An 8,782-nucleotide genomic window follows, 5' to 3' on the forward strand; every position below is an offset into this window, starting at 1 on the left:
CGGATCGAAGTAGCTTTGCAGCGAGGTCGCTTGGTGTCTCTCTGGGGCCTGGGTCTGAAGTACGTGGAGACATTGGCAGCTATGTGTCCTGGAGGACCTTCAGCCAAGTTCAAAGAGGTGCCCTTTGAGTTCTCAGAAGTCAAGACTCTGTTTTTCAAAAACGCGGTCAAAGAAAACTTAGAAATGCATGTTAAGAAGAAGAGACTACAGCACGAGTGGGGCTATTCTACCCTGGTCCAGAGGTCCCTTAGAAGCTTAATTGGAGAAGCACCCCAACGGCACCGTGGTCTTCTGAAGGCCCTGACTCAGACTTCCTTGCTTCATCTAGAGTTGTGTTTCCTTTCTGAGCCGGTCAAACAAAACCTAGAGCTCCACATTCAACGGATGAAGCTGCAGCGAAGGTGGGGCGTCCCCCAGAAAGTCCATCGGTCATTAAAGTTTTTTCACTCACCAGTTCCAGAGGAGAAACCTCAAGCCAAGTTTGGCCTTGGAGAAACTCGGACAGACAGTGCGAGGTGGGAAGAAACCAAAGCTGTCCTCCCAAAGAACGAGGGATGTCTGGAAGATTTCCTTAGGTTTACTCTGGAGACCCATCTCAAGAAAAAATCCCTGGAGATTAAATTCCAGTTAATAGGATATGGTCCCATCAAGCGTGCTTTTCTTCCTAAACCGTCTCCTGTGTCCTCGGAAATCAAACCCAGAACCTCTTGCTTGTACTTTGTGGAGCAGGACATTGTGGAAAAGATTAACTTGAACATTAAACGCAAGCATTTAATGCATCTTTGGGGCCTTCCCAGTATCTACACTAAATCCTTGAACAAGATGTTTGGCAATGTTATTGCAGGAAGTCCGCCACTAGAGATGTCCAAGCTCAGGAGGTGGACTCTGGAGAAGAACATTGACCGGGAGAGTCAAACAGCCGATGCAATGGGTTCCAGAACAAAAGAATTGAGATTCTCAAGGAAAGGTCCGTGTTTTGTCCAAATTGAGACTTTGGACCTTCTGGAGACACACGTCCGGAGCAAGAAGCTACAGCATGAATGGGGCTTACCATCCATGGTTCAAAAATCTCTTCAGGCCTTTGCTGCACTCTCTTTAGAACCAGAACGGCTCTTGGAGGGACTTGGCATTGCCACCCCCGGATCGTGGGGTGCGTTAAAAGTGACAATTAAAATAACCAAGAACTTGTTTTTCTTGGATCTTGCGATGCAAAAGCTGTTGGAGGCTCACATGAAGACGCGAACTGCAGCCCATCGATGGGGTCTTCCCAAACGTGTCCAGGAATCGTTGAAAATATTTCTGCCCCCTGCTACTTCTTCCCAAGTTGAGGGTGACCAGGGTCAAGCCGAAACCCCATGGCACGCCTACAACCGACTCTTCCAGACTGCTGCAAAGCAACAGCACAAAGCAGAAAACGTACGTCGTGTAATCACAGTCAAGAGGGCTCTCCCCAAAGCTGACCTAGGAGAAATGTCCCGAGAAAAAACCTCGAGGTCTGGAAGAGAGACTCAGAAGAGGACACCTGGCAAAGAGACCGCCCTGATGTTCGTTAAAGAGGAAGACTTGGAATTTATGGGATTACATGTGCAGCACAAAAGGATCCAGCACAAATGGGGATTACCAACTCTTGTGCAGAAATCTTTGCAGGCTTTTGCACCAGTCCCACCTGAGCCTCGGAAAAGGTCCTTGACAGGTCTGGCTCTGGAGAGATTGGAAGATGGAAGAAAAGCAAGTAGGGTGGTACATGTGCCACGGCCTATGATTAGAGTGCCTATGAAGAACATCCACCGGAGGGAACCAGATCCAAGACCTAGTTCCAGCTTTCCGGCAGCTGCTATCAGATCCCCTGAGGTGAGGCTGCTTTCCTGCGTCCATACCTCCTGGGATCTTCTGGAGTTTCACGTCATCCACAAGAAGATCCAGCACACGTGGGGACTGCCATCTGCCATCTTGAAATCTCTGGGCATTTTTGCTCCATTTCCACTCGACCTACAGAAACACGCCGGAAGTAGAACTCAGAGGAGTCCAGGAGACAAGGCAGATGTGGAAACGAAGGCCCAGCAGCTTTGGTTCCTTGATACAAATACACGGCGACACCTGGAGACCAGTGTGAGAACCATGGTCACAAAGCATAGGTGGGAGATTCCAAAACGGATTCAACATCTATTTCATCCATTCCTGCCTCCTTGGCCCTCTTCTGAAGTTCCAGCACAGCCTCTCTGGTCTCACAGGTATAGGTGGCCTCAAGACACATCACTTGCTTCCCAAATTTCGGCATCATTGCAAAAGGCAAAGCATCATTTTGGGGCAACGGAGACACTCCAAACAGCATTACAGGTTAAGACAGGGGGGACTACTGAAACAATGAAGTTCTTATGTCCCAAAATGATGCTCTCTTTCCTCCCTGTTGAGGAAAGGGACCTTCTGGAATTTCACATCCGACAAAAGAAAATCCAGCATGCATGGGGCCTACCATCGATGGTGCTTAGATCTCTCCATGTCTTTGCCCCGAATCTTCTTCAATCAGAGAGGACTACTGGGAAGACTACGGCGAAAAAGCCCAGGAGGGAGACAAGAGACGTGCAAATCCTTACTCAAGACCTCGATTTCCTCAGCATTAAAGTGAAGGAACACTTGGAGTCCCACCTGAGACATCGTACGTCAGAGCACAGATGGGGCCTTCCAGAAAGAGTCCAGCGATCTCTGAGGGCCTTCCTGCCACCCAGATCTCCTTCTCATCCTGGGATGACTGGATCCCAGCATCCCTTGCCTTTACGACCCAAATCCTTACAGATTACTGAAGACATCTATGAACCGGTGATGTTTAAGCCCGAGCCCAAGCAGAAGAGTTTAGAAAAGTCCAGGAGCAAAGTTGGCAACAAGAGACAGACAGCAACAGGAAGGTCTAGACAAACTAAAACCCAGACTTGTTTTGGTACCAAAACGGTGCTCTCTTTCTTCCCAGAGAGCAGCCAGAACCTTCTGGAATTCCACATCCAACGGAAGAAAATCCAGCATGCGTGGGGCCTACCATCGATGGTGCTTAGATCTCTCCATGTCTTTGCCCCGTATCTTCTTCAATCAGAGAGGACTAGTGGGAAGACCACATCGAAGAAAGCCAGGAGGGAAAAAATAGATGTGCAAATCCTTACTCAAGACCTCGATTTCCTCAGCACTGAGGTGAAGGAACGCTTGGAGGCCCACCTGAGACATCGTACGTCAGAGCACAGATGGGGCCTTCCAGAAAGAGTTCAGCAATCTCTGAGGGCCTTCCTGCCACCCAGATCTCCTTCTCATCCTGGGATGACTGGATCCCAGCATCTCTTGCCTTTACGACCCAAATCCTTACAGATTACTGAAGATATCTTTGAACCGGTGATGTTTAAGCCCGAGCCCAAGCAGAAGAGTTTAGAAAAGTCCAGGAGCAAAGTTGGCAACAAGAGACAGACAGCAACAGGAAGGTCTAGACAAACTAAAACCCAGACTTGTTTTGGTACCAAAACGGTGCTCTCTTTCCTCCCAGAGAGCAGCCGGAACCTTCTGGAATTCCACATCCAACGGAAGAAAATCCAGCATACGTGGGGCCTACCATCGATGGTGCTTAGATCTCTCCATGTCTTTGCCCCGTATCTTCTTCAACCAGAGAGGACTAGTGGGAAGACTGCGTCGAAGAAAGCCAGGAGGGAAAAAATAGATGTGCAAATCCTTACTCAAGACCTCAATTTCCTCAGCACTGAGGTGAAGGAACGCTTGGAGGCCCACCTGAGACATCGTACGTCAGAGCACAGATGGGGCCTTCCAGAAAGGGTTCAGCGATCTCTGAGGGCCTTCCTGCCACCTAGATCTCCTTCTCTTCCTGAGATGACTGGATTCCACCCTCTTTTGTCTTTGCCACCCAAATCCTTACAGACAACTGAAGACATCTATGAACCGGTGATGTTTAAGCCAGAACCCAAGCAGAAGACTTTAGAAAACTCCAAGAGCAAAGTTGGCAACAAGAGACAGAGAGCAACAGGAAGGTCTAGACAAACTAAAGGCCAGACTTGCTCTGGTACCAGGACGGGACTCTCTTTCCTCCCAGAGGGCAGCCAGAACTTTCTGGAATTCCACATCCAGTGGAAGAGAATCCAGCACGCGTGGGGTTTGCCGTCAGCGGTGCTACAATCATTGCAAGCTTTCGCCCCACATCTCTTTAAAGCTGAGAAATGCATTCCAGGGACGATGGCCAAGGTTCCCCCATGTGATGGGGGAGAAGTGCAAATCCTTAGTCAAGACCTCGATTTCCTTAGCGTTGAGGAAAAGGAACGCTTGGAGGCCCACCTTAGACATCTGACGTCAGAGCATCGATGGGGACTTCCCGAAAGAGTTCAGCGATCTCTGAGGGCCTTCCTGCCCCCCAGATCTCCTCCTTGCTCTGAGATGATTGGATCCCTGCCTCTCTCGCCATATCTACCCACAGCCACCTACGCGCAGCCTTCGTGGACTTCCAAGGAGACAGAAGATCCTGAGATCCTTCCACCTTCCTCTCCTTCTTCATACATCACCAGGGATTACATGCCCAAAGTTGGTAAGCTTGAAAGAAGAGTCAGTTTCCAAAAAGTGAAGTTTGCAAATGGAAGGACCACACCAAGGGTGAAGAACAAGACGCCTCTTCCGGGCTCTAAGGCAAAGCTGGTCAGCTGGCAGAAGGAAGACGGTTCTCAGAGGACAACTGAACGGAGAGGCCCTCTAGAAGGGCTGACTCCTCCTCCGAAACCTTCAGCTGCTAACAGGAAACTGAAAAGGTCTCCTAAGATACCCAGCTATCTCTCCTGCCATTCATCAGCCCGCAAGGAAACCTCCATCTGCTCATCAAACTCTGATAGACAACCAAAGTGGCCAGAGAAAAAGAAGAAGAAGAAGAAAAAGAAGGGAGTGCAATGGAAGAAAGGGGAAGCTCTGGTCGATGATTCCTCTCTACTGGCAGAAGACAATGAAGCCCAGGATTCTCCTTGGTCCTCAGGAGATGACGTGGAGGAGTCAGAAGAGTCCTCAGGAGACGACACGAGCCATTCTTCTCCCCAAAAGCCAGAAGCTGCCGAGATGTATTGCAGGCCTTGGGAGGCCCGACCGTATCATGCTCCCACCTCTCAAATCGTCTCCTATTTTTTCCCACACCATGTTCACGTTCCCAATTCCTCCTATGAGGATGTTGTAGCCAGATGTTACAGGCAAGTCAGGAGGGAGCATCGTGCAACACAGAGCAGCAGGCTACAAAGGAGAGGAAGGCGGTTTATGTGGAGAGAGTTTCTTGGCCATTCTCTGGGAGAAGCAACCAGGTGCCAAGCCTTTTTTAGAACCCAAGTGCTGGAACAGTGGTGTTCTGAATGCGAGAGGTTCCTCTGCCTGCAGCATCCTTCATCCTCTAGACGAAACAGGTCCTCCACAGAAGACCACGCTGTTCAACCCCCCAAGGAGAGTAGAAAGGGCCCCCTTCAAAAGCAAGACCTTGTAAGGACAGATGTTGAACTTCAGGTCCATCATGAAAGTTGTAGCTTGACCCTGAAGGCTGATAGTAAGGAAGAAGGGAGGATGGAGAGTGTCACCTTTTCCATCGCTAAGGAGCGGAGCCTTTTGTCCCTGGAGACCAGGTCCCAAGGCAGCCCAGAAGGTAAAGACATGAGGGTTGATGATTCGGACGAGGGGAGAAGGTTGGAGGTGAAGTGGGAAGACCAGAACAAGGGGGCAGAGGAGTCCCACAGAGAAGAGATGGGCAGCTGGAGAAGGGCTACTTCCTCAGCAGTGAGACACCCCCCAAATATAGCCGAGGCTGCTGCCCTTTCCTTGGTGGCCTCCTCAGAAGAACCAAGTGACCTGGTCTACAGCACAGTAGAAGCCGTGGTGGGACCACCTGAAGATCATGGCGTCCTAAAGCCAGATGAGATTCCAGACCGTAAGGATGTGGTCCTCTGGCTGAAAAGGCAGACTCCAGTAGACCTCACGCAAGCAGAAGCTATGGGGCAGGACGGTGGGGCGCAACATCCCCTCCCTAGAGGGATGAGGCCTATCGGCGGTTCACCTAGAAGGCCCCCAGAAGCCAGAAAGAAGAAACAGGTGAAGGTTAGCTGGTCTGCCAAGGAAATGCGCCAAGAATGTTTTGTTGTCAGAAGGCTGGTCTTTGACCCGAAGCTCAGCCAGGCTTTGCAGGTTCCTAGACAAGAGGTCCACAAAACACCCCAGGAAGAGAGGTCTCCAGATAGCGAGAAGATGACCATTTTGGGTAACATCCTGGAGAAAAAATTGAACTTGCAACAGGGACTGTTCATTTGGAGACAGAGCCCGAGACCGAAGGAAAAAGCAGGAAGGGGCCGAAAGAGAGAGAAAAGGGAAGGCGGCAGAGGAGGGGGACAGGTAGGGAGACTACCACAACCATCATCCACTTCCGTGGACGAGCAGAGCTCCGTCCTCAGCACCATCCTGCAGGGGAAGCTCCATCTCTGCAGGGACATCCTGAAAGGAAAGCTCTGCTTCTGGAAAAAAAGCCAGGAAAAGCCAGGGGGACTTTCCAAAACCAGGAGAATTGGGAAGTCTGGTGGGGCTAATGGAAAAAAATCAGGGGCGGCTAAGTAGGAGAGCTCTATTCTGCAGTACCTTTTCACCAATAAATCTTCATTTTTGGCAGCGTTGTGTCATGGGTCTGTAGTGCTTGAAAGAACAGAGAATAGCAGGATTGGAAGGGACTTTGGAGGTCCTCTAGTCCAACCCCCTGCCCATGCAGGAGACCATGATGGCGAACCTATGGCATGCGGAGCCATATTGGTGGGCACGTGAGCGTTACCCTAGCTTAGCTCTGGTGCGCATGCATGTGTTGGCCAGCTGATTTTCAGGCTTTCCAGGCCAACCAGAAGTCTGGAAACAGGCCATTTCCAGCCTCCAGAGGGCCTCTGAGTGGGTGGGGAAAGCCATTTTCGCCCTCCCCAGGCTCCAAGAAAGCCTCTAGAGCCCAGGGAGGGCGAAAAACGGGTCTACTGGGCCCACTGGGCCATTGTGTGCCAAAAGTGGAGGGAGCAGGGAGGGTCATGCGGGCAGCGCGGGAGCGGGGCACATTGAATTATGGGTGTGGGCATGTGCGTGCGTGACCCCCCCCACACGCTCCCCACGCTTCTGGCACACAACAGCAAAATGGTTAGCCATCACTGCCTTATACCATTCTGGACAAATAGCTGTTCAGTTTCTTCTTGAAAACTTCCAGTGTGTTGTGTCTGCGCCCCCTGAGCCGGGGGCCCTGCCAGAAAGTGACTGGGAAAGTGAGAGGGAAGGGCCATCAGGACTTACCTTGGGAGCACCAGCTTCCCTGGCTCAGCTCCAGGAGCCAGAAGCAGGCCAGGTGAAAGAGATAACGGTTCGGGGGGCGCAGACACCACAGATTCGGAGAACCAGTAGCAATCTCTGGCTGGCCACGCTCCCAAACCAGTCTGCAGCCCGCAGCCATGTGTGAAGGCAGACAAGCGGAAGGCCACATGGAAGGCAGGAAACTGAGGAAAGCATGGCAGGGCTGCAGGGAGAGGATCTAGAAGGTAAACCAATACTGGTGGCGGGAGGGGAAGGAGACCTACCGTGCTCGGCCTCGGTAGGGGGGGACCTGGCAAGGCTCGCTCGCCTTTTGGGCGTGGCATGCTCAGCTTTTGCGCTTGGTCTTCCGGGTGCACTTCAAGGTGTTGGTTACCACCTTTAAAGCGCTCCATGGCTTAGGACGGGGGTATTTACGGGATTGCCTTCTGCCACCGTTTGCCTCCCACCGACCCATGCGCTCCCACAGAGAGGGACTCCTCAGGGTGCCGTCAGCCAGACAATGTCGGCTGGCGGACCCCAGGGGGAGGGCCTTCTCTGTGGGGGCTCCCACACTCTGGAACGAACTTCCCCCAGGACTTAGACAACTTCCTGATCTCCGGACCTTCCGCCGCGAGCTGAAGACGTATCTATTCTTCCGCGCTGGACTGGCATAGAATTAGTTTTATTATTTGTATTTTAATTGGGGTTTTATGGTTTTATTTTAATTATGGGCCAAATTTAATAAGTTTTTTATCATTGTTTTTATTATATTGTACCTATTTATTGTCAATTTTATTTGGCTGTGAACCGCCCTTAGTCCTTCGGGAAAAGGGCAGTATACAAATTAAATTATTAGTATTATTATTATTATTATTATTATTATTATTATTATTATTATTATTATTATTATTATTATTATTATTATTATTATTGGCTTCCGCGGGGCCTTTGGCTGACTGTCACCCCCTTGCTTCGCCCCCCCCTCCCCCCGCATCTAGCCCATGATGAGAAATGTGCCGCTTCTGGGCCGGGCCACCCACCTTCGAGTCCCTGAAGGGCAGGTTTGCTCTGCTGCTGCTGCTGCCGTCGTTGGCACCGTGGCCGCACAGGAAAACTCCCCGGCGCAGCGCAGTTCCGGGATGGTGGGGGAGCCCAGGCAAGCTCTGCCGGAATCGTCCACATGGGAAAACTCCCTGGCGCGGCGCAGTTCTGGGATGGCAGAGGAGCCCAGGCAAGCTCTGCTGCTGCCACCGCGGCCACTGTTGCAGGAGTGTCTGGGCAGGAAAACTCTGTCGTGTCCCACTCCTCCGCTGACGGCTGGGTCCGGGAAATCCGAATCAGGCTTGCCTCTGCAGCTCTGCCCAAAGTCCTAGCAAAGTCCTCAGAGCAGGCAGGAGACCAGTAAGTGACTTCAGCAAGATAAGTTTGACTTTTGCCTGACTCAGAGACTGCCAGAAAGTAGCTCCTTTAT

The sequence above is a fragment of the Ahaetulla prasina genome, chromosome 2, assembly GCF_028640845.1.
Source record: "Ahaetulla prasina isolate Xishuangbanna chromosome 2, ASM2864084v1, whole genome shotgun sequence".
NCBI classification, from domain to species: Eukaryota; Metazoa; Chordata; class Lepidosauria; order Squamata; family Colubridae; genus Ahaetulla; species Ahaetulla prasina.